The sequence below is a fragment of the Corvus kubaryi genome, unplaced genomic scaffold (genome assembly GCF_017639235.1).
Source record: "Corvus kubaryi isolate FWS band 111438036 unplaced genomic scaffold, C.kubaryi_AGA036_p1.0 65158, whole genome shotgun sequence".
In the NCBI taxonomy this organism is placed as follows: domain Eukaryota; kingdom Metazoa; phylum Chordata; class Aves; order Passeriformes; family Corvidae; genus Corvus; species Corvus kubaryi.
Window position 1 is genome coordinate 42,098 of NW_024581801.1, and position 5,163 is coordinate 47,260.

General features: G+C 39.6%; 1 long non-coding RNA gene across 1 annotated transcript; it reads left to right on the plus strand.

Annotated features, from left to right (window-relative positions):
* The first annotated feature begins 389 nt into the window (after window positions 1–389).
* On the plus strand, window positions 390–4,246 carry LOC121673069. Its single transcript, XR_006019129.1, has 3 exons — window positions 390–949; window positions 1,032–1,144; window positions 3,637–4,246. It is a non-coding gene; the product is annotated as an uncharacterized LOC121673069 (long non-coding RNA).
* Window positions 4,247–5,163: the final 917 nt, after the last annotated feature.

The following is a 5,163-nucleotide window of genomic DNA, read 5'->3' on the forward strand; positions in this document are numbered from 1 at the left end:
CACAGTTAGAAGGGGAAATGGGATTTTACCTTGGTATTTATTTTAAGGATCCTTATGTGCACATGTCCAGGTCACATGCATCGAGATGCACCCTGCCGAGTCTATCTCTGTCTCTGTGTCTCTCTGTGTCCCTGTGTCTCCCCCCCCCAACATTGGGTATAACATTATGGGTTTTACTAATTATCATATCTATCAAAGATTCCCCAATGAGAGGCTCAAGTGAGCCCCCCTCCCCAAGGAACCTTCCCCTGGATGGTTCTATCTTGGTTTACAGAATGTGTTCTGGAGAGGACCTTGGGGTCTGGGGCACACTGATCCCCAGCTATGAAGCTTCTAAAATGTTTAGTCTCTCAGCTTGACAAACAAGTCCAAGAATGTAGGGAAAAAGCACTAAGAATACAGAAGCTGTAAAAAGGTATAACAGGGGTATAAAAGAAAAGGCAAAAATCTTCATGGCATCACCTGCATACCCCAAGAGCAGCTGCATGTTCCAGGCTTTCATTCTATACTATCTGTGGTGCATAACCAAGCCTAAAACGCCTCGCAGAAAGGTTTGCTGGGGGAAGAATCATCTCTGTGTCTGCTGCAGTTCCCTCATGCTTGCAACAACAGGCGTGTGGCAGCTTAGATTGTATGGAGTAAGGGCTCCTCTGGAGGAAGCTCCTGGATCCATCACAAAGCAATGGATGTTTCTTTCTTTTCTGTTTATTTAATATTCGTTTTTCTTTATTTAATATTCTTCTTTTATTCCTATCAGTCTGAAAATGAAAAGCCCATCCTGTTGTATTGTATGATTCTGCTTCCTGAAGGTCTTCTGCATTCTACAAATGGCCACAGGCACCTGCACACATCTCCAAAGCTTTCTGTTTGCATGTCCACTGGCTAAAAAGCATTAAAGAAAATTGTTGCTATCTACTCTATTCAGATTTAAGCTTTATTTTCACAGGAGGTAAGTACCAGCAGTGATACTCACATCTGGGTGCAGCTCTATATACTATGAAGATCCAAGGGTGTTTGTATCTGTATTGCAGGTTGAAGCTTTTATTTGAGAAAGCATCACTGTTAATTCCCCACCTGCAGGCTGGTCTCAGTGAACCTCCTACAGAATTATTCCAGGACAGCCTCAGACTCTACAGAGAAACTGGTACAAAGAAACCTTTTCTTTTCTTTTCTAGAACTACCTGGTTCTTTCAGTTTAAACAAAGCCAAAACAAATCAACCAACCAACCAACCAAAACCCCCAAAACCAAACTAGTTAGGACATTGTTATTTTCTCTTCTTCTTGCAGATGAAACAAATTACTCCTGCTATTAGTAAAGAGCTGTTTCTGTAGTTATGAACTAATTTCTTCAATGATGCTAAATGCATACCAAAAATACAGCTCAGTTGTTGCTGTCACTGACCTTGGTGTAATACCTGTGCACCAGGAAAAAAAAAGAAGTGGATTAGAAAAGTGAAAAATAGGAGACTGGGAAAAAGGAATGAGTTCTTAAATTACCAGGTCAGGCAGAAATGCTTAAGAGAAAAGTAAGATACTTAGTGAAGTAATAAATAATTCCTTTAACTGGTTAGAATAAAACTGATACAGGGACCTGCATCTTCAGAATGTGGCATATTTAACCATATGATATTCTGTTTAAATAGGCTGTTCTTATTAACCATCTGCAAAAATGTCAGAAAAGGAACAAGGACAACACTAGATTACCATTCACATTATCTTCATTCAACAGGAGAGCAGACAATTTCACTGTCCTGGCTGATGTTCACCCCATATTACCTTTCCCATTAGAAAACTTCTCCCAGCCCATTCTCTTTACAGCTCATGCTTTCCCCTTTGCAGACCCACTCCAACTGCAGCTCTAGGCTTACACTCAACCCAAACCTGAATCCTACCACTAAAAATAACCATAATCTGAGGATTATCCTTCCACACATGGCAATGGTAATGGCAACTAGCCATTACCCAGGAAAAAGGCTTTTACAGCCCAGGTATCTCCACAGTCCACACTTCCCTTTGGGTGCTCTTTTCCAGCTCCATTGCAGCTACAGGTCTCTAGGTTCTCCCTTTCTCTCAACCCCAAACCTAACTTTTACTTAGGCTGAGCCTGTAAGAAAGGCCCCCAGTTACTGTCCAGATGAAAAATTTCTCAAGACACAGTCCTCTCTGCAGACTGCACTTCAGTAACACCCCTTGTGACAGGACTATTAAATATTGGAGTTGTGAGTGGATGTTGTACCTCCAAACCTCTGACTTTCTTAATTTTCTTTATTTTTAAGGAAATATTTATAGTCAGTATGTTTAACCAGGCTGATATGTTTGGGCAGGATTTCTAAGAGAAGCAGTCCAAAACGAGGTAAATGTTGAAGGTTTCTTTTTTGGGCAGGTCACTAGTTATTTGTATAGCAGAAAGCTTCTGAATAATTCCTCCAAAGCAATAGCAATCCATGAAGTGCAAAATCACAGGAAGAAAAAATACCTGTATTTAAAATAGACTTACCAGGAAAGAGAAGACAGAAGAAATGACCCTTGAACACACGCATTTCTATTGAATATTGAATGATGAAGCTGAAATTCTAGGCAGTGTTTTCATCCTAGGTTTGCATTAATAAAACAAAAAAAATACCCCCAAAATCTGATGAGGTAAGACTCTCATTTAGCTTAGAGGGCTAAATGTGGAATAATGCAGACATTCATTACCTTACCTTAGTTCTTTTACACTGGCCTGGCTGTGTAGCTCAGCAGAAACTCTCTCCTCAATACCTTTGTATGAAAGCCCCTAAGCAGGAAGGACCAGCAGGACACAGAAGATCGGCTGAGGTGCTGGAACTACGCCCCATGGCCTTGAGCTGCAAGTGCCCACATGACATTATCAAATACCCCCTCTTTACTAAATGAATCACTCCTTTGCCATAGTTGCTTTGCTTAACTAATGCTGCTGGGCACAAATTTTCAAAGGATTTGCATCTGTTTTCTCCAAATTAAAACGTGGCCTTTATAAAGCAAAGTTTTCTCTCAGTTCATTGCTGAATTTTCTTTCTCCTCAACAAAAACAAGGAAAAGTAGTTCAACAATATGCCTTATATGTAACTTTTTCATCAGCAAGATGTCCCATATCCCACAAGACGTACTCATTTTTTATTTAAATAAATCCAGCAATAAGTAAGGGTGGGGTAGGTAAAGTCCTCCCAATGGGAAATGTTCTCTTTTAGCTGAAAACTGGAATTTCTGAAGAAACTACACTGAAGAAAGATATTTTATTTCATCAGTCAACTTAATTAGATTTATTTATGGACATGCCTTTCAAAATTTTAATGAGACCTAAACTTTTAAATCTCTGCACTGCTAAAAGGGCTTTTAACTTCATAGTCTGGAAGAATAAAATTATCAATTTATTAAAATAGCAAGTTACAGCTGGACTTTTTTGCTATTTTCTGTTGAGTGTTTACCACTAGGAAGTTACTGTGCAATAACAAATCTCCTGAGTATTTAATACATCTCAGAGTTATTGAAAGTCTCACTGTAAGCTGTTTAGTAGTACTTTCTAAAGGACAGGAAGCCAGAAAGGAATAAAATATCTGTGGTTTTTATATGTATGATTTTGGCTATGATATCAATAACACCTTCCATTTTTTAAGAGACAGGAGAGATGCTGCTGGCCTTGCCATCAAAGTGCTGCTGTGACCAGAGGAGAATCCACGGGGGCTGTGACTTCCCCACCAGCTTTGAGAAGCAGCTTCCAAAGTGGCCCAGGCACTCCATTATCTTCATCCAGGCTTGGTTCTGCTTCTCCTCAAATCAGTGGGAATTTCTGAAGTCTGTTGAAAAGGAATCAGGACCTGTAAGGTCTTGGGTCAATGCAGGGTCATCAAGGTGAAGTGATGTGCTTTCTAAAAAAATGTGTAACTCAAGCACTTTAAACACCTGGATTCAGAAATGTCAAAGTTAAAGCCCTGTGCACATCTTCCATTCTCCTTTACATGTGTGCATTGCAATATGGCCTATACAACGATGTTCTGCTTTCTGTGGGAGATAATTTTTCTCTCAGATGTACAGGACAGATGGAGAATATGGCAGGAATGTGGTTGGGATGACTTGGTTTCTGTATACCTCACACATAAAATTTGGTTGGCAGAGGATGAGTCATGAGATATGGGGAGAAATGTGCTTGCAGGTCTTGGCTATGATCTTAACTGTGGCATCTCCAGCTATCTCGTGTTTGGTTATTTATGTAAAGTAATAACAAATGAACCCAGATTGATCTTAATGCTGTTGCCTGCATAATTTTTGAAAGCAAACTGAGCTTTCACACATTTGGTCCTTTGACACTGGTGTGGAATGACAGCAGTGACTCCTGGATTCATTTATTAGATTTCTTGGGCTGTTGAGTAAACAATTGTTTACTGCTGTCAGTAAACAATTAAGCTGTTCCCTTTTTTTCTGCATGCTACCTTTAGAGGGGGAGCTTACGCTTTCCCAGAGAGTTTATATTTTGAAGATTTGGGTCTGAACTTTCTGCTGCTTATACTAAAAATCCAGAGGAACCAATTAAATGCAATTTTTCAAGAGTAATATTTATAGCTATCAGAGTTAAGCATACAGACAATTTTCCTTTGGAAATCACTGTAGTCAAATGGACAAAAATGAAATTGAAAGTAAATTTCCTATACTGTAGAACTGAATCTGCAGGACTTAGCTGCCATGGGATCCTAGGTCAGGATATGCAGGTTTGATTAATATTTTAATTTACTGTTAAATTACCACCATTGAAAGAGTTGAACTTTAAAAGACTTCTAGAAACCTAGGTCAGTTTTTTTATTGTTTCCTTGCTTTCCCCCCACTCTCAAGGTAAAAGATGTATGATGAGAGCTGAAGGAGGAGAAGGTCAGGGAGGTATAAAGAGAATAAAAGCACAGTATCAATGGAATAGTTCCAAGCTTTAAAAGCACATATTCAATAAGCTTAAGTAGTTATATCAGAATTTTGTCACAGAATTCAGTGATGCCCAGTGACAGGACAAGGAGCAGTGCCCATAAACTAAAGCACAAGAAGTTCCACCTCAGCATAAGGAAGAACTTCTTTACCTTGATAGTGGCAGAGCACTGGAACAGGCTGCCTGAGGAGATTGTGGAGTCTCCATCTCTGGGGACATTCAGACACCACCT